Consider the following 24,260-nt stretch of genomic DNA (forward strand, 5'->3'; position numbering starts at 1 on the left):
TTCCTTCCTTCCTTCCTTCCTTCCTTCCTTCCTTCCTTCCTTCCTTCCACTGTTGGGCAAATTCTACTTCATAAATCTCACCTTAAAGCAGCTATGAGCACAGTTGTTTCAGTTGAGGTTCAGGTGGAGAACCCAAACAGCACTTATTTATCCCTTGTTCTCTGCTTTATTCCCTCCCCCTAATCCAACTCATCTATGGGACACACTTTGAAATGTCACTCGCCTGTAGAATAAAGTTCAGACTTCTTACTTGAGGAAAAAGTCTGTATTTAACCCACCAGGCTCTCAGTAAGGAATTAGCCCAAGTTACAAAGGTGAGAGGTGGGCCTCTTATAGCACAGAGCTGAGCTGATACATCTGTGGTGAGGAAGGGGGAGAGCAAATCGAGAATGGTCAATATACCTACCCTCCAACCTTCTCTTTGATCAAATGGAATTTTGAAATTACCTGAATGAAATATGCATGCTTACACTTTAGGACCTTTGCAAGAGTTGGTTTTTTCAGCCTAATGCCACAGATATGTCATGTCTATAATCTCTCTGACTTCCTTGCCCTTTCTGTAGTCTCCCTGCTTTATCCTGTACATGTTTTTTTTTTTTTTTTAATACCACTCTATGTTTAACTCTATGATACCACGTATCACTGCATACTGACATCACACTCTTATGTCTGTTAGACTTTCAGAACAAGAAGCATGTCTTATTCGTGTTTCGGTCACCACCACAGTGGTTGACACACAGTAGGTACTTCATCAATATTTGTTGAAATGAATGAAAGGATTTATTTCACTAATAGAAGTGGAGAAAGCATACAAACCCTGGCTAATAGTGTGGCTGTGATTTTAACCTGTAGGAGATAATTCTTTGTTTTACAAAAGGATTTGATTGACAAAAGCTGAATTAACAAGCAGCTCTTCTCAAAACAAAGCTATTACATTATAAGAGGTGAGCCATCCCCACACCAGCAAAATAGACTGATTAAATTTAGGGCTGCAAATTAATTTTGGAAATGACATGGAATGAGATGATGTGTATGAAAGAGACAGAATAAAGAAGAAACATATGGGCAGAATACAGGGCTTTCTGGCCACTGTAAGCTGTGCCCTCAGATATCTGAGCTTTTGACCAAGAAAATCAATGCATAGCAGCTGAGAGCTGATATATGGGTGGTCACCATAGAAACATCATGACTCTCAGGATAGGTCAAGACGTGATTGCTCCCAAATCAGTACATTATCATATCTGGAAAAAGAATATAGAGCATCAAAGTGGAGGAGTCCCCTTACCAGAGGAAGTATAAAGAGAAAGAAAATTGACAGAGTGGTGCAGCAATCCCAAAGGAGAGACACTGAATCCAAACAACATGAACATTCCAGTTACTACACAGAGAAGCTTCATGAAACCTTATCTTAGCTCCAGTAAAAAATCTTTTGTGACAATCTTCATTTCTTCATTTTGTTTAGGTTTTCCTTTTTCTTTACTTTTTTTTTTTTTTAACACATGTGTATGGAAATGGTCATCAAAAGCATACACTTTAAAGTCCAACAACAGACTCAGGTTCATGTCCCAATATTATTCCTGACAAAAAAAGTGGGACCTTGAGTGGAACTCCTCTCATATCAATGGGTGCACTTCCCACTATAATACACTATACGTGCCTTCAAACTGCTTGTTGGCGAGAACAGTAGGCCAGCAAAACTGGAGAATCATGTCCCTCAAACCCATCCTTAGCAGGCCTCAACCAATGACTCATGGAAGGTGGTATATAAATAGCCCAAAGTGCTTAGTCTGCTGAGATAACTTTCAGGTATGTGTTGTACTGACTGCCTTAATCCCACTTTCCCAGTGGGATTAGATTCTAGTTACCCACAGTGGTCTCTGGCTGGCTAATGCACCCTTTCCTGTCTATTTCCCTTTCCCATCTTATGTCCTCAATTCCCCAGAGAGGTTTCTTGGGATCATCTCACAAGTCAACTTGCATCTGAATCCTATGTTCGGGGTTTGCTTCTGGAACCCTCAAACTAAGTTAGTGACCATCTCTGGGATACTCACTTTTCTTCTTCTGAAAATGCTGACCATAGCATATAAATGCAAGTTGTGGAGAGTTTATAAACTAATACATGCAAAATGCTTACTACAGTGTCTGCTACATTTGAATGCTGTAGACACGTTAGCCTGTAATTTGTGTTGTTATGAAGAGCTCAGTATGTGCAAAATATGCTGGATACCTTGTTAGGTGCTACGGAAAGAATGATGAACAAGATGCTACTCACCTCTGTCCGCAGAGAACTTACGGTGTCATGGGAAATATAAGTTAACTATTACACCACATTTTAAGGGCTGTATCATAAACATATATAAATTCTGATGATGAGGAGAGAGAAGTGTGCGGAGCTGTGGGAGCACATACTGAAATTTAGCCTGGAATTGGACCTCAGAGAACACTTCCTAGGGTGATATTTAAGGAATGACAGGAGTTGGCAAGACGTGTGTGTGTGTGTATGTGTGTGTATGTGTTTGTGTGTGGTGAGAGAGTATTGTAGGTGGACAAAATCATATGTCAAAGACCTGTATATAGGAGTGAAAAATGGAGGGGGCTAGAAAGGGGCAGGGATGAAGAAGGAGAGAGTCTATCTATGATTGACTTCAAAGAACAGAAAAAAAAATCCCTTTGATCTGATCCCATGCACATTAAATAACCACTGCTTCAGTCCCCAAGTTTACTTGTTTGTTTGTTTGCTGTTCTTGTTGTTGTTGTTTTGAAACTGGGAAACAAGACAGATGTCTGGTGAGCAAACATTGCTGTTAAGTCACTTAAAGGCATATATTTGCTATTTAAGTGAATATACTGATAGGTATTCTGGTTGAACCTGAATTTGTGCCTTATGAATTGGGTCATAGTCCAGAAAGTCATTTGAGTTACATCAGCGATGGGCCACTAACCAGATAGAGTTTATGGAGCTAAAGGCTGGGAATGCCAGCCTAATCCTGGGCCTACTCACAGAGTCGTGCCACCCAGGAGAGTTCCTGGTGGGCTCTCCTCCTCTGGGACGGCTTCATCTTGACATTGTGCCCTCACTCTATGTTAGCAAACAACATCTATCCTCCCACCCCACCCCCATTCTAGATTTTAGATCTCTCTCTATTCTAATGCCAGGAAATATGCCCTCAGCAACTTTAATCAGCCAAGACCATTGATGAGTGATCTTTCTTTCTCAAGCCCTGGGCCCTAGAGCAGTCATAAATCAGACTGCTATGGTAGGGGTGAATTAAATATTACATGGTACAGCTCTTTGAACTCGTAGAAAGGAAAGTGCTCAATAAATGCATGTTATTATTATTGCTTCTGGCTGTAGACAGGAGGACATCTGAGACCTCTTACTTTTTTAATGTTTTCTTTCTTTTCTCTCTTCCTTCCTCTCTCTTTTTCTTTCTTTCTTTCTTTCTTTCTTTCTTTCTTTCTTTCTTTCTTTCTTCCCATCCTTCCTTCCTCTTTATTTCTTTCTCTCTCTTTCCTTCTTTCCCTTCCTTCATTCCTTCCTCCCTTTTTCTTTCTTTCTTTCTTTCTTTCTTTCTTTCTTTCTTTCTTTCTTTCTCTTTCTTTCTTCTTTTCTTTTCCTTTTCTTTTCTTTTTTCTCCCCCCCCTTTATATTTTTAGTGGTTGTAATGAAACTTATCTGCTTACAAGTATTACCCCGACAGTCTATCTTGCCTTTAATGTTGAGTAACTTCAAAAGCCAGTGGCCATTGCATCTGCCACTACTCAGATGTTATCGAGAAGACATATGTTTTATTCTTAATTGGGTAGTATGGATTATTTTTTCTTTTCAGTATTACTGGAAAGGGGTATGAGTGGCTTTTCCAGAATGGTGCAATAAAAATAAAATGTCATTGATTAATTCAATAACTATGGCTAGGAAGCATGTTGTGCAGTAGTGGAGAGGAAATGCATAATGCCTTACAGACAGTGTCTGCATAACTCAACATTTGTTTGATAGAAAGACTCCAGAGCTAGATGCTGGTTTTTTGGAGAATGACCCACTCTTGCAAACACAAGTCAAATTGAATGGCTTGTTTTCCTTAAGAACTTCATCTAGTGAGGTGTAACTTCACGACATCAGGGGATAGATGGTAAACCATATTTGTGAAGCTCTTTAGCAAGTCACCCATCGTTTCTGCCATGATCCCATCAACAGAGGCACTTAGCACCTGCCCGTGGGTGGGCTTCAGAGGAGTCTTTACCTCAAAGAGAAGGCTGCTGAAAGAGTCATTGGTTCATTTTGCATGGTAGGAATTTCAGTCAGGTGCCAAGAAACTCATGATGTTGTATGCAAAGTTTTTATGTGTACATTTTTCTGTGGAAAGGAAGATACTGGTTTCTCTGAGATGTCTATGAGTTCTCAAAAGGTTAAAAATCACTGCCCTAGAGTATATACTCAGGGACAGGTAACACTGCAAGGTATATGGCATTTTTTTAAAGTTTATTTACTTATTTTTCAGAGAAAGAGAGAGAGAGAGAGCACAAGTGGGGGAGAGAGGAAGAGAGAGAAAATCCTAAGCAGGCTCCACACTGTCAATGCATAGTTGGAGGTGGGGCTCGAACTCACTAACCACAAGATCATGACATGAGCCAAAATCAAGAGTCCAATGCTTAACCCACTGAGCCACCCGGGCGCCCCTATATGACATTCTTAATATGTATTTGTGAGCCTAACATGACCATTTGACCTGAAATGCCATTTTTTCCCTCTAGGAACATTATCTAAAACTTTGAATTTGCAAAGGGTATTAAAGTCTGATTTAAAGAGAGGTCTGTGTAAGCAGATCAGAGGTGGTGTAGACTCTGACTTATCCTTCAGGGCTCATTTCATATATAATTTTTTCAAATGTCATTTCACCATGTGCTAATGTTGGAGCTCTTTGAGGGCAGACACTCGGTCTTTTTCAAAATTACTCTCCTGAACCATACTGTCACATAGATGCTATAAATGTGTACAGATCGAAAAAAAAAGTGTGCAAATGGAGTAAGCATAAAGGCCTCCCGTGTGATGGGGGCTCTATCAGCAGGGATCCTAGGAGGTCAGTGAGGAGGTCTGTGTTAACCACACAGCTTAATATTGTGAGTGACAGCTGCCTTGCCAGTACAAGTCAAATTGGGGGATTTACTATTTGGCAATGGTTGGAAAAGAAGGAATGGCTGGATACAAACCTCAATCAGTGTCAACGTCTTCTCATTAGCCTCTCTTCTCAGCTTCCCTTTCTCCATTGGCTCAGTGTGTTCCCACTACAGAAAAGATTTTTCTCCCTGAAGTGCTACACATAGCTAACCTCCTTACTCAGTGTTTCACATTCATTGATTCCTCTAAATGGGCACCAACTTTTTCAGATAAGCAGACTAAATCTGCTTTCTTCCATCTTACAAAGGAAACAAAATCAGAGGGGGCAATTGATCAGAATAATGTCACACAGCTCGAAAGCAGCAGAGACAGGGGGTAAAATCTTTCAAAATGTGTTCATAGACACAGGAAAGCCTGAGCTTCAGTATTACTAACATCCTTACTTAAATATTGTGGATCCACTGTCTGAGTGATGGTAAACAAGTAACCATGGCTTTCTGAGCTCTGGTCTTCCTCTCTGATAAATAGAGGGCAGAATAATATCAACTCCTCAGAGTTGGTTGATATATATACCATGAATTTGAAATCCCCTGATACACAGAGGGTTGGCAATAAGTGTTGACAGAGTCAAGTATATGACTGATCTAGCAAGTGTACAAAACCACGATTATGAAACGAACTTCATGGAAAATTATTCACACTAGTTTAATTTTTATTTGCCAACATTTTTTCTTCTAACGTTTACATACCCCTCTTTGTTGTTGTACTTTTATTGTATGTATTTGGCATGTTATTTCAAATACAAATACACATCCTTAAAAAAAACCTTTGTATTCTTTCATTTATCTAAAAATATTTAGTGAGCACCTATCTTAGGGTACCACATCCTGGAAGACATAGTAGTAAAGAAGACAGATAAAATCTCTGCCTGTGTGGAGTTTACATTTTATAGGAGGAACATGCTTCAAACTAGAAAAACAATAAATGTATATAGTAAATCTTCAGGTTAAAAAGAAATGGACAGTGTGTTTGTGGGTGGGGGAGGCAGCAAAGGGATGGAGAAGGAAGAGAAGGTACGATTTTAGGTACTGGAGCCATTGGAGCAATCTTCCCAAAGAATCTTCTGTTTGAATACAAACTGGAAGAAGAGACTGGATGATACATCAGGAGAATAGCTATGGCAGAGGACAAAGCAAGTGCAGAGGGTTTAGGGTAGGAGCTAGTTTGTCCTCCTCGAAGATCTGCTAGAAAAGTAGAGTAAGAGAGGGGCAGTGATAGGAGAGGAAGCTAGACAGGTGGCCGGAGTACAGATCATGTGGCGGCCTCACAGCTCTGGTAGTGTCACCTGCTGAGTGTACTAGAAAGCCATGGAGCTAGCCTGAGACAAGAAGGGACTTGGATGATTTTTCTGGGTTATGGGCACACTGCAGGGACGAGAGTGCTAATGGAGACACCAATTTGGGAGCTACTGTGACTGAAAGATGATGGTAGTTCCAAAAGGAAGTCCTGGGAGTGGTGAAAATTAACCAGATTTGGAAAATATTTTGTCAGTATTAGCTGACAAGAGTTGATGATGGAAAGGAAGGCAATGTACAGTTTTGTTTGTTTTTTTTTTTAAGTTTTAAAGGAACAGAGATAGACATTTAAAAATCTATTTTCTAATAATGGCCATCATTTACTGAGCACTATATGCCATGCCCTGATGCTAGGTGCTTTATACTCATTACATCATTTAATACCAATCCATCACAAAATATTTTTTTTATTTTTTGTAAACTTGGACTCTGTTTATGTACATTTTGATCTTCTCAGTGTTGCCCCCCTTTTCCTGCTCTGGGCACAACACTTCAAACTATTGTCAGATTCAAATTTTAAAAACCGTAGGGGCACCTGGGTGGCTCCGTCGGTTAAGTGTCCTACTCTTGATTGCGGCTCAGGTCATGCATGATCTCATGGTTCATGAAGTTCAAATCCTGCGTCCAGCTGTGTGCTGACAGTGTGGAGCCTGCTTGGATTCTCTCTCTTCCTATCTCTCTGCCCCTCCCCTCCTGGCTCTCTGTGTGTCTCTCAAAAAAAATAAATAAATACAAATAAACTTAAAATAAAAACACTCCAATACCCTAAGTTTCCCAGAGGAGGGCTTCCTTACACATTTGTCCACTAGGGCTTCATTCTCCCATCCTTCAGATAATCTCTCTGCCCTTTAAGCCTTGCCTGTCTGACTAGGCTGGCCTAGGCCCCTAGGATAGGAGATCAGCATCTCTATTCCTGATTCATGTTCTTCAGCACTGCAAGTTTATTTTGTTTTGTATATTCATTATGCATGAAGAAACAGGCATGATGATTTGCAGTGCCCAGAAAAAAAAATTAAAAACAAAAGTTATTTAATCAGGCCTCAAGTGGAGATGGTAAAAAAAAAAAAAAAAAAAAAAAAGTTTCATTAAGTCCAGCTCTTGGAGAAGCAGATTAACTCACTGACTTGTTTTCTATATCTGAACGTTCATATAGTAAAGGGCCATCCTTGTCATGTTTATTGATAGAGGCAAGAGTGAGTATCAGAACCCACACCTGCTTTGGCCATAACATGATTTCATGGTTAGTATACAGTATGGCAGGTAATGAACAGCTAGTGTAACATAAACAGCCATCTTCATAATTGATGAGATCGATCTTTCCCCACACAATACAGTTCTCACTCCTTTAACTCGAAGCTTTACTGTTTCATATTTTGGTAATTTTTATGTGAATAATAAAACAAATAAGTAATGCCCTCAAATGGGTTTGGGGCAATGTTTCATATGAATACAAGTGATGTGAACTGAAGGAAGAATTCAGGATCACTGACAGGGCTTAAGATTGCTCCTGCCTTTCCTTTTATTGTATGCCTGTGTCTAAGAGTTTTATTGATTTGATCACCTATCCCTGGAGACAAGAGCTAAAAGGCTTGCAGCCACATCCATCGGGCTGCTGGACACCATGCTGCTCTTGTGTTCCTATCTACACACAGTGGAGGGCATCATGCTTGGGATCCAGGAGTAAGCAGTGGCTCTGAAGTGAGCAAGGAAGGGAAATATTTGTATGATGTTCCATTGCTATGCTTGCTTCCAAAAGGCATTTCTTAGCTAAGTTGAGCTTGGTTTTGTTCTGGACACTGTAACTTGTGTAAATTATGTTACTAGCTGAGACCTCAGTTTTCCCATGTCTAAAATCAATAGACTAGACCAGATGATGTCTCATGTTCTTTCAGGCAGTGATTTTCTGGGAACCCAATTATTCTTAAAAGCATAATTTCAAAGATAGCACAGCGAAAAATAAATTGACAAACAATTGGGTCCAAATCAAATCTCTTTTATAATGAAATCTCAAGTTAAAAAAACAAAACTAAACAAAGAACAACAACAAAACACACACACACACACACACACACACACACACACACACACACACGACAATTAAAAGAGCAAATAAAAACCCTCAGAAATTCCACAATGCAAAGACATATACATTCACAGCTGGGCAGGGTAAGAATGCCTCCTCTAACTTCTAATCTTCCCAATGTAATAAAAGACAATGAAATTTGGAAAAGTTACAGAAGAAATAGAAGATGAGAACAAACCAAGAACTGAGGAAGAATCATGGGAAGCTCTTTGACAACTGTTTGCCCAAAAGACAGTAGATCCTGAGAGATTTAATAGTGATTAAATTAAAAGTATTCAAGAGATACATAAATACAAAAAAAAAGAGATACATAAATACATCCATCCTAATATATTCTAGACAGTGGAAGATGGAGCATGTACCCAATTCATTCCACATGGCATACTGGATCCTGATCCCCAAAGGTGATAAGATATTATGCAGAAAACAAGGAAAATAAAACAATCTAAACCATGAACATAAATTCAAAACTGTAAATTAACTGCTTCAAAACTCAGTTTAACAACTTAATATTGCTGATTCAATAATGCAATAGGAATACACCCAGTTTCAATATAGGAAAACTGAATAATGCAATAGAAATTTATCAGTAGGCTAATAATAAAAAATAAAAGTAGATAATTATTTCAACATCCCCTAACTGCATTTGATGAAATTTAACATTTTCATTTTTCAAGTTAGAATAAAATAATTCTTCCTTAATATGTTTAATATTCCTATTTTAAACCCTCAGCCAAGTGATTCTTTCTTAGGGGCATCAGACACAGATCTCTAAATTAGGAATAAAACAAGTCTGACCACTCTGCCCGTTGTTGTTTAACATTATTTAAATAGGTCTAGCTGGTGCATGCAAAAAGACAGAGAAATAAAATTAATACATATTAAGAAGAAAGAAAAAATATCATAGATCCATAAGTCTTGTTTGCAATTCTGAAATCCAACATATTCTGAAAGCTGAGCATTTTTTAAGTTTATTTGTTTATTTTGAGGGGGGCAGGGAAAGAGGGAGAGAGAGAATTCTGAGCAGGCTCTGCACTGTCAAGGCAGAACCCACGTGGGGCTTGAACTCATGAACCATGAGATCATGACCTGAGCCAAAACCAAGAGCCAGCCGCTTAACTGACTGAGCCACCCAGGAACCCCAAAACTGAGCATTTTGCATCACTCATTTGATACAAAAACTGATTTGAGCTGCTGTAAAACCACGTAGTGTGAATGTTTATACTGCTGCAGAAATATTAATATGTTTGATTATGGGCTTCTTCCCCAGACCTTGCTAGGGGTATTATGTAATCTCTGGACTATGCACCATATTACCACTCAAAATTCCAAATTATAAGACATATCTGGCCCTAAGGATTTTAGATAAAATGTTGTAAATCTCTATTATGTGCAGATGGCATGATTACCCACCAAGGGCATTTTATAAATCAGACAGTATTTGTTAGAATTAACAAAACATGTTTACTATAAGTAGCTATACTCAACAAAGCTGATTTTAAGATTGTCTATTTATATATCTGTCTACCCCCTACATTGGTAAAGTGCTTGAGGACACGGGTTACATTTCTCTGTCACTTGTACCCAGAATATTTCTTGGCATAGAAGAAGTAAACAGACATTTTACTTTAAAGAAAAAGAGATGGATATATAAATAACAAAATTGTCATTATTAAGTGTTCCATTTTGTATTTTAATATATACATTTCACACAATTCCAGTAAATATTCTAACATAATTTCAAATTTTGTTTTGCTTTAATTTTAAAACCCAAGAAGTTCATAAAACTTTTTATTTGGAAAAGCAAAACACAAAAATAACATCAACAAGAAAACATTCTTTAAAGACAAGCAACTAGAAGAGAAACCAGGTTCACACTGGCTCCAGGTTCCACTTACTCTTTGAGTGATTTTTGACATTACTTACCTCTTCTAAGTGCCAGTGTCCTTGTATGAAAAAAAAAAAAATAGTAAGTGAAGCTGAGAAGATTATGATATACTTACTGGCCACAATTTTTTTCCTGTGAATTTCTTCTTTAATATCCCCATTGGCCATTTTGTCTATCAACGTATCAATCTCGGTTTTGTAACTGATTTATTATAAATGTCATGCACGTACATGTGTTAGGTCGCTACTCTTTATATCCTGGTACAGATTTTAGGTCTGTTTTGGGGTTCTGTCTTCCAGTGCATTGATATTTACATCTTTCTCTTCTCTAGGACCAAGACATTTTTATATGGTAAACTTATATTTCAACATATGGTTCAATATATGGTTGAGTCAGCCAGAAGTGGAACCGAGTGACCAATTGAGGGAGCAAGTTGCTTTTTTAAAAAAAAATTTTTTTAATGTTCATTCATTTTTGAGAGACAGAGAGAGACAGAGTGTGAGTGGGGGGAGGGGTAGAGAGAGAGAGGGAGACACAGAATTTGAAGGAGGCTCCAGGCGCTGAGCTGTCACCACAGAGCCTGATGCAGGGCTCGAACTCACGAATCACGAGATCATGACCTGAGCCAAAGTTGGATGCTTAACTGACTGAGCCACCCAGGCACCCCACAAGTTGCTTTTTAATAATGTTTAAGGTAATATTATTGGCATGGGTTATTATGAAAAAAGAAAGAAAAGCAACAGAAATAAAATTATATTTTTAAAAATTCTTACTGCACCCCCTTGAGGTAGGGATTGTTATTCCCACATTCTACATAAAAAATCTGCGGTACTGGGGCGCCTGGGTGGCTAAATCGGTTGAACGTCCAACTTCAGCTCAGGTCATTATCTCACGATTCGTGGGTTCGTGCCCCGCCTCGGGCTCTGTGCTGACAGCTCAGAGCCTGGAGCCTGCTTCGGATTCTGTGCCTCCTTCTCTCTCTGCCCCTCCCCGACTCATGCTCTGTCTCTCGCTCAAAAAATAAATAAACATTAAAAAAAAATAAAAAAAAAAAAGAATGTGGGTACAGAGAGTCCAAGTACCCTGACTCATATGGTTTGCATATGGCAGGGCTAGGATTCATGTCTAGAGTCCACTTCCTTACCTGGTCCATATAGAAGTGTTTTCCAACAATTGGAAACACAAATTGCTTGACAAAATAGTGCTGCCAAAACACTATACATAAACCCTTACCTACGGAGAGCTGTTGGTATGTTTTCAACCACGGACTCCAGAATAAAGAGCTCGGGTTGCCCATTTGGAAAACTAGCCATGGACAATGACCCCAAAGAAAGCAGAGACAGAGGAAGCCAGCCCTGGATTCGGAGGGTAGAATTCAGGCAGAGAAAACCACATCTCTCCTCTCTGTTTTTGTAATGTAAGTTCTCCATAACTGGATGAAACTCAAGTTTATGTCCTCTGTCCCAAATGCTATGCAGGATCTCCTGAATTCAGCACTGGCCTTACCTAGTTATTATATGTCCTAAGTGAGGGTAGGGTCTCAGGGAGAAAAAGAAGGCTCTGTGTCCTCAAAGAACCTGAGTGGTTAAAGTGGGCTTGGCAGTGGTTCAGAGAACAAGCACTTCAGAAACTTACAGAGCACCACTCTCTTTTTTACCCAGTGATAGTCTCATCCCCTGTCACCTAGGATGCCCCAATGCCCACATTGCACAGTGTGCATGCAGACTGACCCTGCTTAGTGCATAGCCACTCTTACCAGAAGAAGGTCCTCTCTGTTCTATTCCCAGACTTTGTTGGGGAAAGCCCCTTGGGCTCACAGGCCTTTTTCCACAGCAGCTGCAATCTTCCTACCCTGCTTCTTCTAACCATCCCTCTCTTGTCTTTAAAAAGAATTTCCTACGTGACTCACTGCAGCACTGTGCTGTGCGAGGCCCTAGGCAGACAAAGGCAATTCAAAAAGCAAAGACTCAGGGGTGTCTGGGTGGCCCAGTCGGTTAAGTCTGACTCTTGATTTCAGCTCAGGTCATGACTTCCGGGTTTTATTCATGAGTTCGAGCACTGCAATTGGGCTCTGCAGCCTGCTTGGGATTCCCTCTCTGCCCCTCATGGACTCATGTGCAGGCACGTTCTCTCTCTCTCTCTCTCTCTCTCTCTCTCTCTCTCTCTCAAAATAAATAAACAAACATTAAAAAAAGCAAAGATTTGGATTTCAAGGGTCTCTTAAGTGACAGAAAAAAGGACGTACAGCACAGCATCATTTCCTTCTTGAGAAATAAAGCTAGGGATTTAAAAATATAGAGGCTGGAGATGTTTAAGTTTCATAGAAGGAATTTGCAAAGGAATTTGAAAGGTGAATAGGAGTTTGCCAGACAGGCAAGGCAGCAGAGAGCAAAGAACATCCCAGGCAGAAGAATCTGCAGGTGCAAAAGGCATAACATGTGCAGAAAAATAAAAGGAATGTGCAAGGCAAGAGTATGAGGAGAAGCTAGAGGCATTCTCATGGAGGACATGGAATATGGTAAGGAATTTGGACCTGAATGCAAAGGTAATCAGGAGCAACCAGGGTTTTACACATAAGGATGATTATACAGACCCCCATGCTTCATGATCATGTCAACACTAGTATCATCGTATCACCACAATCACATCCTGTGAATAGGACACTTTCCTTTGCTCTAGGAATTTGTCCACTCCACACCTGGCTAGCTGGAAATAGTCTTTGGACATTATCCTTTTAAGCACCCAGCTTCCCTTACAAGGCTACACTCTGCAGCCGAATCCTTTTCTCCATTTCCTCCTGCCTGCCACATACTACTGCCCAGTTCTGGTAGGTTCTTCCTACAAAAGTGTGGTCCATGGGTCTTTCACATCTATGTGGCCTGGAAACTTGTTGAAAATGCAGAATCTCAGGCCCTAATAAAGACCTACCAAGTAAGATTCTAAATTTGCACAAGATCTCCAGGGAGTTGTGTACACATTAAGGTATACTTTAACATACCACAGAAGTTTCATTATAGAGCCATCTCTCATGCACCCAGCATTCACAGAGAAAGTGTGGGAGGAAATGGACATCCTCCAGGATCATGTCTTGGGTTGGCTAACGCCTGAAGCTAGTGGGCTAAAACATCCCATGTTATTTGATCTTACAGCAATCTTGTTAGGTGAGTAGGGGTAGTCTTGGCTCACAGATAAAGAAAGATCATTTAATTTCACTGTATGCCCTCTTCCCCAAAGTTCATCATGAACTCCAAGAAGAAAGAATTCACCATGTCTACTGATCTAAAAAAACAAGAAGGAACCCAGAAGGAAAAGAGACCTAAACTGCCAATAACCAACTCTCCGTTCCTGCCGGCTTTGAATGACCACCTGTCCACCCTGGCCAGGCTGCTGTTCATCTCCAGTGCGAAGGCTGTCTTTCAGGATTAGCATTCCCTCGGCTCTCCCTTCGCCCCCCATCTTGCCTTTGCTTCCTGCACACATACTGCAGGTAGATTTAACATTCCGTGTCTCACACAGAGTTTCAGATTCTCAGTCACCACAGTCCATCTCAGAGAGAGAAATCAAGCAACTGAAAAGCAGTCTGCCCTAAAAAAGGGGAGGAAAAGCGGGTGGATTCGATAGAACTGCCTAACAAAGTGTATTTATGAACATCATTGGAACAAATGGCCTCCCGTAACTGCAGCCATCATCTCCTAATGTCACATCATGGAGACACGGGGAAACAAATAGGACTTATAACCTGATTTTCTATCAGCTGGCAATGGCATCACCCTCCTCCAGCCTCCCCTAACTAGGCAGCATATGACTCACAGCTTCCTCCAACTTCTGAAGCCCTTCAGGACTGTAAAGAAATAACACAATATTTAAAAATACATATATCCCATCAGTAGCTTATTTCTTAATGCATCAAGCAACTGATCACCATACATGCCTTAAAAGGTGCTGAAATGAATTACCAGGGGCTTGGACTCCTTGGAAATTGATCTGACAGTGGGAGAAGTGCAACCAATTTGATTTGGAAAATTCAAAGCTATTCTTTTCATAGAGCCTTGATTTTCTGAGTGTCTTAGTTCTCTCCTTCTCTACGCTTTCCCTGTGCTCCCAGCTCAAACATTTCCTCTGACCCCTTCTCTCCATTTCTATTACGACTGCCCCTGTCCAGCACCCCTGTACCTCTGTCCCTCCTTCTCTCATTCAGAATCTTGTATGAGCCTCCTGCTGGTCTCTCTGATGCTAAGCCCCTTCCTCTTCAAACCACTCTCTGCTCTGTGGGATTAAGGTTTGTGTATGTGTCTGTTTTTTTGTTTGTTTGTTTGTTTGTTTGTTTTTTCATTTAGACCGTGAACACCTTGGAATTAGGGACTTCCACATGCCTTTTACTTTTCTGCCTCCAGAACAAGGCTATGAAAAAGAACCAAGCTACTGTTCAAAGAATGAGTTAAAGGTTATGCTACAATGGCTGTGCCTTGAGCACCCAATATGTGTCCAAGGAAACCCAGTACAGTACCAGTCCCTTCTTTTGGTGAAGACAGGCTTTCTTTTGATGAAGAGAGAAGATCATGATGGAAGAGATCCTCCCTCTTATTCTAGCTGCCCCTTCTTCTCTGGCAGTCAGGGCTCATCCAGAACATATAGACATGGGGGGAATCTTGCAATTCCTTGCAGGTGAAATTCTATGAAAATGAACTATCAAGCCTTAAATAGGTAGTAAGGATCATATAATCTCTGCTAAAGAGGTGTGTGAAGGTCAGAGACATGCCCATGCTATCAGCCTGGTGAAGCAAAAATTCTATGGGTTAATCATATGTATTTAATTCACATCTGTTTCATGAAGTGTAGATATTTATTTTAGGTGGTCCACTTCAAGCATGCTAACATTATAGAACTTCAGTAATGTTTTCCCAACTTGTAATTCTTATTAGATGAAATTCTGGTTTAGTATGCAGGTTTACTTCTTTTTACTTTTCTGGAAACCTCAAGAACTTCTGTTTCAATTTACATGTTACATCTTTATCAATAAAACATTTCTTTTGCTTCAATAAGAATGTGCAAGGAACTGTGCTAGGTGCATGCTATGGTCTGAAAGTCTGTATCCCCCAGAATGCATACGTTAAAATCTTAAATTCCAAAGGTGATGGCTTTAGGAGGTACTTAAGTCATGAAGGTGGATCCCCCAGGAGAGGGATTAGTACCTTATGAAAGAGAGATCTCTAGACCTCTTCTAGCATGTGAGGAAACAGTGAAAAGGCACTCAGCTATGGTCCTCACTCAAACATTGTAGCATCCTAATCTTGGACTTCACAGCCTCCAAAACGGTGAGAAATAAATTTCTGTTGTTTATAAGCTCCCCAGCCTGTGGTATTTTGTTATAGTAGCCTAAATGAAATGAGACAGTGTGTTAATCTCATTTAACTTCACAAAAACTTAAAGATAGACACAATAAAGCTCGATGACAAAATGTCCCCTGGTAATAACTTCATATATGTAATGTATGATATGTAATATGTAATGTATATATGTATATATACACATATATAATATATAGACATTATACCAATCAGAATTTCATATATATTATAACTCATATATAATTAACTTTCATCCTCTGCCTAATCCCTATTTTCAGACACACACAGAGATTGGACACTTCTCATTTTATGCAGATGGAGGGGAAGTTGGTCAATACAATGTCAGTCAACTCTGTTTGGAAATCAGAGAATCAAAATATGGGTCCCTAACTTTCCAATATTCTCTTGGTTCAGCAGGCTGAGACAAGACACGCCACATCTAAGTGCAGAAATTTCCAGCGACCACATGATGCAGAATTGCCCCCATTAATATTTAAGCTGCAGTGGACTACTGCCAAAAGAGGGCACCAAATCAACGGTCAGAAGCTGGATGGGTTTTGACTGCCCAGGTGGACTCTTTAAACTTCTGGCCAGCAGGCTATAAAGGCTCACCCCAGTTATTTCATTAATGCAGCTACTAGGTTTATATGATTGAATTTTTATGAACCACTTATCCTGTTATGGCAGGAAGGGCTCACTGTACTATATTCTCCCTATTACACATGAGCAAAGTGAGGTTCAGAGAAGGAAGCTCACTTTGTCTCAAAAGAAAGCAGTAGGGATATACGTGGAAAATGAACTTGGATGAGTCTCGTTCCAAAGCCCACAATCGTTACCACTGCAACCATGGCTCCTAAACAGGACTGGCTCTGAGCATGTCCTGTGGGTCTGACATTGTGCTACACGTTTTATATTCATCATGCCACTTAATCCTTACAACCATACTATGTCACTGAACTAGTGTTTCCCTATTTTATAGATGACGAAACTGAGGCTTCTGTGGTTAGGCAACTCGTCCAAGGATTCATAGCTAGTGAATGTCAGAGACAGGACTCAAAATTTTATCTCTCTAGGTGATTCCAGAGATGTCGGGAAATATTGGATTTGGGCTAGACACAAGAGTTAAAGAGTTAATTTAGAGGCAGAACAAGAATGATGGCCTTTGCAAGCAAGCATGGAGAGAGAAAGAAAAGTAACTGTAACTGTCTTCCCCTTATACCCAAAGGGGTAGGAGGAAGGTACTGGAGGGGTACAGGAGCTTTGAGCCCATATTTTGGGCATATAGGTGGGACCCAGGAAGCTGACTCTCTGACCCATAAAATCAGAAAGGCCTTGGATATCTAGATGAAGTTCAGACACAGAAAAAACTAAATTTGTCTTAGCATACAGTAATCTACAACACAGTAACACAAATACACAAGCTCAAAGTCCCTTCTATTTTAAATTGGAAATGTGAAAAATGTCATTGACAGTCTTTTTATTGCATGTGTCATTTTTATTTATTGGCTGATTTTATTGAATACGAAAAAGAAAATTAAAATGCTTTCTGAGGGTCACCATAAACACTATTTTTTCTTGCACTGACTTAAGATTTAATCCTTCTTAAAACAAAACAAGCATGGCCACGATTATTTCCAAGGATCTCAACCTGCAATTGGGGATAGGCTGATGCACCTGCACCTATTTTGACCAAGAAATATGCCTTGAAGTCCTCTGAGTGTTGTGCAGGCTCCGGTAGCCTGTGGGGAGGTAGGGTCTTAAACACAGCTTGGGGGAGTTAGACCAGCATCCCTGCTATGCCCTGTCAAGCTGCATCCATCGAATTAGGTTAAGAGTTAAGATGTTACATGATGTGACCAATGGGATCAGACGCAATAACACAACCTGTCAGCCAGTGCTTTCCTGACAATTCTAGGGAAAAGAGGTTGTCTGCTGGAGTGCTGAGGAGATAAGAGAGGCATTGGCTTGCGGGGTGGGGGGATGGGGGAGTGGGGGAGGGGCTGTCTGGTTCTTTATTTTCTACAGTGGTGCTTGGTGGGGAGGGAGTGGTGAATCAGTCTGTGCTCCTTAGTCTGAGCAAAAAAACTTTACAGGTTTTGCTTACAAGCTACAATACCAAATGCCTTTTCTTATAGGACAAGAGTTGCAAAAACTTGCATGTAGTATGTCAGGTGCTAGATGGTCCCCCGGGAGCAAGGGCAGAAGGTAAGATTTGCGAGGCCTTCTGTTTCGTAAGGATAAGGGAGGGTCACCTCAGCCAACCCTGTGCTCAGATAAGGCCATGAAATGCAACTGAAGGTTGAGGACAACTGGCATCAGCTCGGAGGTGATTGAATCGTGGCTTCTGTTTGTCGGCACTGGGGCCATGGGACTGGCCTCAGCTCAGTGCCAATGAATACTCTGATGTTGGCAGACAGGAACAGATGCAGCTGAGCTCCTGTAGGAACTGCATAGATGCCACCCTCAAATGCATCTGCTAGGACTGACCTACAAACACCCCACCTCACAGATATTCCAGGGGCAGGAAATTCAAACAGAGAAGAGATGTTCAGAGAGCATGTCACTCTAAATGTATAATCAGAGCTGTGATAAGCTCCAAATTTACAACAGATCACCGGCAGAGAATTTCCAACCACCGGATGCTTCTCCTTGAGGTGTCTGCCCTCTTGCTCTACTTGAAGACTGCTGAAACACACTGACCACACACATACAGCCATAGAGGTAAACTAAAGACTTGACTTTGTTTGGGTGAATCATCCTGGATTCTCCTCATTTATCCAAGACCAGATGCAGACCAGTTCCTTTGAAATTGCAGAGGCAATATAGAGTGGCCATTGGGAAAATGGGTTCTGAGGCCATATACCACTTCCAATGCTTCCTAGATCTCTGACCTTGGAAAAATTACTTGAACTCTCTGTGCCTTAGTTTATGCATCTGTAAGATGGGGATGATATTAGTACCATTTTCATTTTAATGAGTTGGTATGCATAAATATTGAACAGTGCCTGGCACTTACATAGTCAGTGTTCCATAAATGTTAGCTGTTTTCTTTCTGCCTTCTTAAAAGGAAGTCTTGCCCTTCAGACTTAGAGTTTGTATTTGGTGCATGTTCCTTGACATCTGGCCATTTCTCAAGGACTTTGGGCTGGAGATCCATGGTTTGGCTACTCCGATGAAATTTCTCTCTTTATAAGTAGCTTCTGGAAATCTGATTTCTGGCATTAGCCTTCTAGGCAATCTGGCTCTCTGAATTCAAACATGGTTTTTACCATCCAAATGTCTGTGGTAGAGAACTCTTGTTCAATTCCATTAATTCAAAGGCTTCTTGACATGATTCACATCTTGGCGCCTTCCTCCCAGAAACTGGCCCTTTAGATTCAAAAGATCAGCCTGGAGACTTTCCTCCTCAGCTGACCTAATTCCTAAGGAATACACCAGGGGCTCAGTGAATATTTTTGACCACCTCTCCAGTCCCTTTTCTAGGTCTGGCTAACTGGTCTTGAATTGTTTTTAGCTTCCATTTTGTAAGAGTGGTGTCAGGGCATCTATTTGCCCTCTGGCTAGGGACAGTTTCCAAGAAGAGGGAGTCACCCCCTGCATATCCTGGGCAACTCACTAAGTTGGCATTTACTTGAGTATGCCATGTGTCTCAGTAGGATCGAGTGACCTGTAGCCTATCACATCCCAAGCCTCAGCTCTCTGCCTGGTAAATCTGGGCAAATATATCCTCTTACATTCTAGAACTCTTCTTAATGAAGTGCTTTAGAAAGAGGTTCTCGGAAACACAATCAATAATAACAAATATTATATCCACGTGTTGGAGTCACAAATGGAAACTATGACCCTGAACAGTGGTTTTGTACCCTGTGCAGGTGGCAGAACACCTGGAAATCACACAACACCACGACCGTTACACAGCCCTCATACAAAAGATACAGTTAAACCCAGTATCGAAAGTGGGTATGACTTTTATGAGCAGAAACTATGACTAGATTGCTGTGTAAAAATGCAACAGAAAACCAGAGTAAGGTCATTCAAATCTATAAAAAAATACATCATGACTTTAGCACGATCACCTATTTCTGAATCTTTCCATGAACATCATTTTCAGCTTTTTTATTAATTTGATCACTGGCAGGTGCACATAGAAGGCCGAATGAGAACCGGTCTCAGAGGTTCAAGAGAAAATAGGGGTAGGAAAGTTTTAAAATGAAAGAATTTTATCCATTAACTTATTTTTTTTCTGTGAAAGAAAAAAAAAATACCCTGTTATTTGAGTTTTACAGAGACGTACTTTAGAACGAATGGAGAAACAGCAGTATTTGCGATCTTAGATCCCTCCAGCTCATTAGAAAGTTGGATTGAAGGAAGGGAAGAGGATTACAACAACTTTCCTGTTAGTAATTCATTAATTCCACAACTCATTTCTCACTCTTGTGTTTCTACTCTGGTCTCTCCTTTCTGAGGCCACTCTAGTCCTTCGGGGTGGATGAATTCAGGGTCTTATCAAAGTTGTCTTTTACTGGCTACTCTCAGACTCTGGACCTCAGGGTTGCATATAGAAAAGGACATTCCATTGGTCCTTCTTTGCTTTTCCAAAGATTCCCAGCATCTCTTGGTACAGCTAGACAAATGTGAAAGCCTGGGGTCATTTATATCTCACTCCCTGGACCCTTCTCGCAAGCAAGCATCCCTTTGAGGTTCTTTCATAAGTGCCACTCCCTCCCCCTTAGGTCATCTCTTACGTTGCTCCTTATAGCATAGAGTTGTAGCTTCCCTTTTATTCTTTGTTGGTCCAACTTTGTGTTTCCCTATTCAATGGAAATTAGAATTGGACTGGTCCAAACAGGTTTCAGTCATATCCCCACATAGGAACCAGGGAAATTCTGCTATTCTAAAGTTCCTAAAGTAGATTGCAATGCATAGGGATTCAGTAGCCAGTAGTCTGGTCAGGCCAGAAACCCAGCATCCCCCCAAATGGGAGTTCTTCTACAAATACCTGATATTTCAAGAGTCCCTTCCTGGGAAAGAGGCCCAGGACTATTTCTTTCACTTTGTCATCTTTAAGCCATGCAGATTTGTTACCCTGACCACAACTCATTGGACAATATATGTGTACAACAGCAATAGACAAAGAGCTGTATTCTGGACATGAGACAGGCCAGGGACCTACAGGATGTTTCACACAAGGACTTTTCCCACTAGAATGTGCTACCATGAGTAGTGACAAGCCAACTCAATCTGTTCCTTCTCCACTAGTTATATGGAGGTGTGATGCACTTCAGCATGGCACAGAAGTGGTGAGACAGACAGAAGAAGCAGAGACATCTGTAATAACTTGAGTGGAGGGCAAGGATTACGCCTCTCTCTGACTTTTAAGGACAGTAGACTGGCTACAGTCAGAGGTGGTTCTCAGCAGTTACAAAGGTATGGCAGGATGAAACAGTCTGGGCTATACATCTGGGTCACTATTATATGCTGAATATTGTTTCTCTTCTTCACCTAGGTTATTGCTCAGATGATTTTCTCTATTTCCTTACTCTTCCAGGTACTTTTAAAATAATTTCCCATCCGCGGAGGTAACTTAAATACCCCTCTCTTCTTTGCACCCTGAAAGAATGTCACCATCACAGAGATATACCACAAAATCTCCTTTGGAATTTTCTTTCTTAGACATGAGCTATGGTTGAAATCAAAGACTACAGTATGAAAAAGCACAGAATATCCGATATTCTTATGAGTTTCTGCTAAAATATGATATTGTATTTTCAGACATGCACTGTTAATGCTGATCACTCTAAGCTAAAAAGGTTAACAGACTGTGAAATGCTAATAGACAAAAAAGACAAATGCAGGAATATCTGCTGATAGCCAGTGTGGGGACCTATGTGAACCCCAGAGTTGGCATGAAGATTATTTTTAGCTGAAGATTTTTGAGATTCAACAGATGAAAAAAAAAAAAAAGCTGCCCTTCTTGGATCTTCCCTTATTTGACTAAAGGCAGAAACTTCTGAGAAAAGAAGACAGCCATAAATTCCCTCCTCAGGGTGGGTATGCTCTCAGAAGAAAGGCCAAAAGTAAATCTGCTGTTAAATCCTGTCTCCTGGGGAGTTTTAGGGCCTGAAGAAGACAGAAAGACCACTCATGTCTGTAGAGACAAATATTATCACAAACTTTCTTATCTCCTGTTTGTCCTCTCAAAAAAACCCATTTGTCTTTCTTAAAGAAACCTATGTGATCTTCCTATAGAAGTTTCTCCTCCCCGCCTCTTTTCCATCCTAAATTAAGCACACAAGTCCCAATCTATAACTCTTTTCAATTACTCATCACCCAATCACCCACGTATATGTGCTTTGCACACGTCTATAAACTTTTTAATCTGTCTTTTGTCAACTTAATCCATGAGCCCCAGGCACTAAACTGAGGATACAGGAAAATATTTTCCTCCCATACAACAAACAATTTACTTAAGTTTACTTAAATATAGTTCTTCTCATTTTTAATTGAAATCTATTAAGCAGAGAGGGGATTTAAGCAGCGAGGGGATCTGACCTGCAAGAATTTTTAAAGTGCTAGACCTTCCCTTTGCATTACAAATAAAGACTCAGTCCTCTCCTCAGGACTTCTAAGATTTAAAACAAAAACAAAACACACAAGGAAGAAAGCCAATCCATCCAAACCCAGAAGATCTGCACTTTTTTTTTTAATTTTTTTTTTTTTAACGTTTATTTATTTTTGGGACAGAGAGAGACAGAGCATGAACAGGGGAGGGGCAGAGAGAGAGGGAGGCACAGAATCGGAAACAGGCTCCAGGCTCTGAGCCATCAGCCCAGAGCCTGACGCGGGGCTTGAACTCCCGGACCGCGAGATCGTGACCTGGCTGAAGTCGGACGCTCAACCGACTGAGCCACCCAGGCGCCCCGAAGATCTGCACTTTTAATGCCAATCTCCTCCACCCACTGTGATAGACCCTACTAACAAAAGTCTGTTGAGAACGCCACTTTCCAACCCACAGGGTTTTGCTCAAGACTAAAGAGAAGGGAAATAACACCCAGTTATTGCTTTTCCCTTCCCGGCTCGTCCACTGGCATGAAGCAAATCACAAACGCTTGAGCGAATAATAATAAACTTAATCATATATAAAATTTAATTAAAATGCATATGATTTTACCTTATTCAGATGTTTCCATCAATGTCCAAGAAGAAGACTATAACTCGAGCTTTCTTGTGAGCCGCAATACTGTTCATCCTGGGTATAAGAAAACACAGAAGAACATGTAAACTAAGAGACTGCCTACTTTGAAATGTGGTGATTCACAGTTTATAGAAGGGAACAGAGGATGGGAAAACGAACAAGAGTACTTCATGGCAATGACACAGGACAGCTAACAGCAATAGCTTGCCTAAAAACCAGAAAGAAAACATACACACACACACACACACACACACACACACACACACACACACACACACATCAACCCCTTAATAGATGGTCTTCTTGGATCTTTCTTCTAATGATTTCTGGCAATGTAGGCTGCTTGTTTGGAATTCTTGGTAGGCAGGGATTGCATTGCATTCTTGGTAGGCAGGGATTATATCTTGAAAGGGAGAGGAAAGAGGTTTTTATGCCAGAAATGCCTCGGTCAAACGTTAATTGCTCAGACTTTTATTTTCCTCATGTGTATAATGAGGACAACAATACCTACCCCATAGCCCTGTGATAAGGATTAAATAGAAGACACAAAAAGCTCTCCCCACAGTGCCATACACATACTTAGCAGGTCCTGCACAGGTATTAGTGCTTATTTCCTCTGCAGCCCCCTCCCCCAGCCTCTCCTTCTCTTGTAATTACTTCCAACACCTTTTCACAGTGTTAGCTTCATGGCATTTAACTTAAAAAGGGCGGGGAGGCAGAATATCTCAATGACTTCAAAACAGCTGCTTTAAAAATTGAAAAAAAAACAGGAGAAATGATACTTAACTTCACATTTAATAAGAGCAGCTAAATGTACTCAATGTTTCCTATGTGTGAGGCTCTGTACTAATAATTTTATACCAATCATCTCTTTAGCCCTCACAACACGCATATAGAGAGTGTAATATTAAAAACCTGGGGCATGGAGCAGTGAAGTCCCCTTTTGCAGATTACACAGCCCTGCGGAGGCCGAGGTGGGAGCCAAGTCCATGTGGCTCACCTGGGCACACCCTCTTCACCACTTTATCACGTTGGCTTCACCATAATATGCACCACTGGACTGCCATTCTTTCCAAATGATGCCCCACCTTCGTTTCGATGATTCTCTTCCCCTTCCTGCCCTCCTTCCCTCCTTTCCTTCTTTCCTTTCCCTTCAACCTTTGTTTTTATCTACAATTAATTGGTGTTTTGTTTATTTTGTTCTTTTGCTTTGACAGACTGAGGTGGAATATTGATCACTGTAAGTTAACTAGGTTCAGCTCTGGGGCCCAGCCT

The 24,260-nt window shown here is 40.6% G+C and overlaps 1 protein-coding gene across 4 annotated transcripts in view; it reads right to left on the reverse strand.

Annotated features, from left to right (window-relative positions):
* TENM4 (teneurin transmembrane protein 4) overlaps positions 1–24,260 on the reverse strand; it is a 2,953,639-nt gene that overhangs the window by 1,387,800 nt on the left and 1,541,579 nt on the right. For all 4 annotated transcript variants that reach the window (XM_040489711.1, XM_040489706.1, XM_040489709.1 and 1 more), the window contains exon 7: positions 22,962–23,039. The gene's annotated coding sequence lies outside the window, so the exon portion shown is untranslated. The remainder of the gene's footprint in view (positions 1–22,961; positions 23,040–24,260) is intronic.

The sequence above is a fragment of the Herpailurus yagouaroundi genome, unplaced genomic scaffold (assembly GCF_014898765.1).
Source record: "Herpailurus yagouaroundi ecotype Mexico unplaced genomic scaffold, PumYag 180, whole genome shotgun sequence".
NCBI classification, from domain to species: domain Eukaryota; kingdom Metazoa; phylum Chordata; class Mammalia; order Carnivora; family Felidae; genus Herpailurus; species Herpailurus yagouaroundi.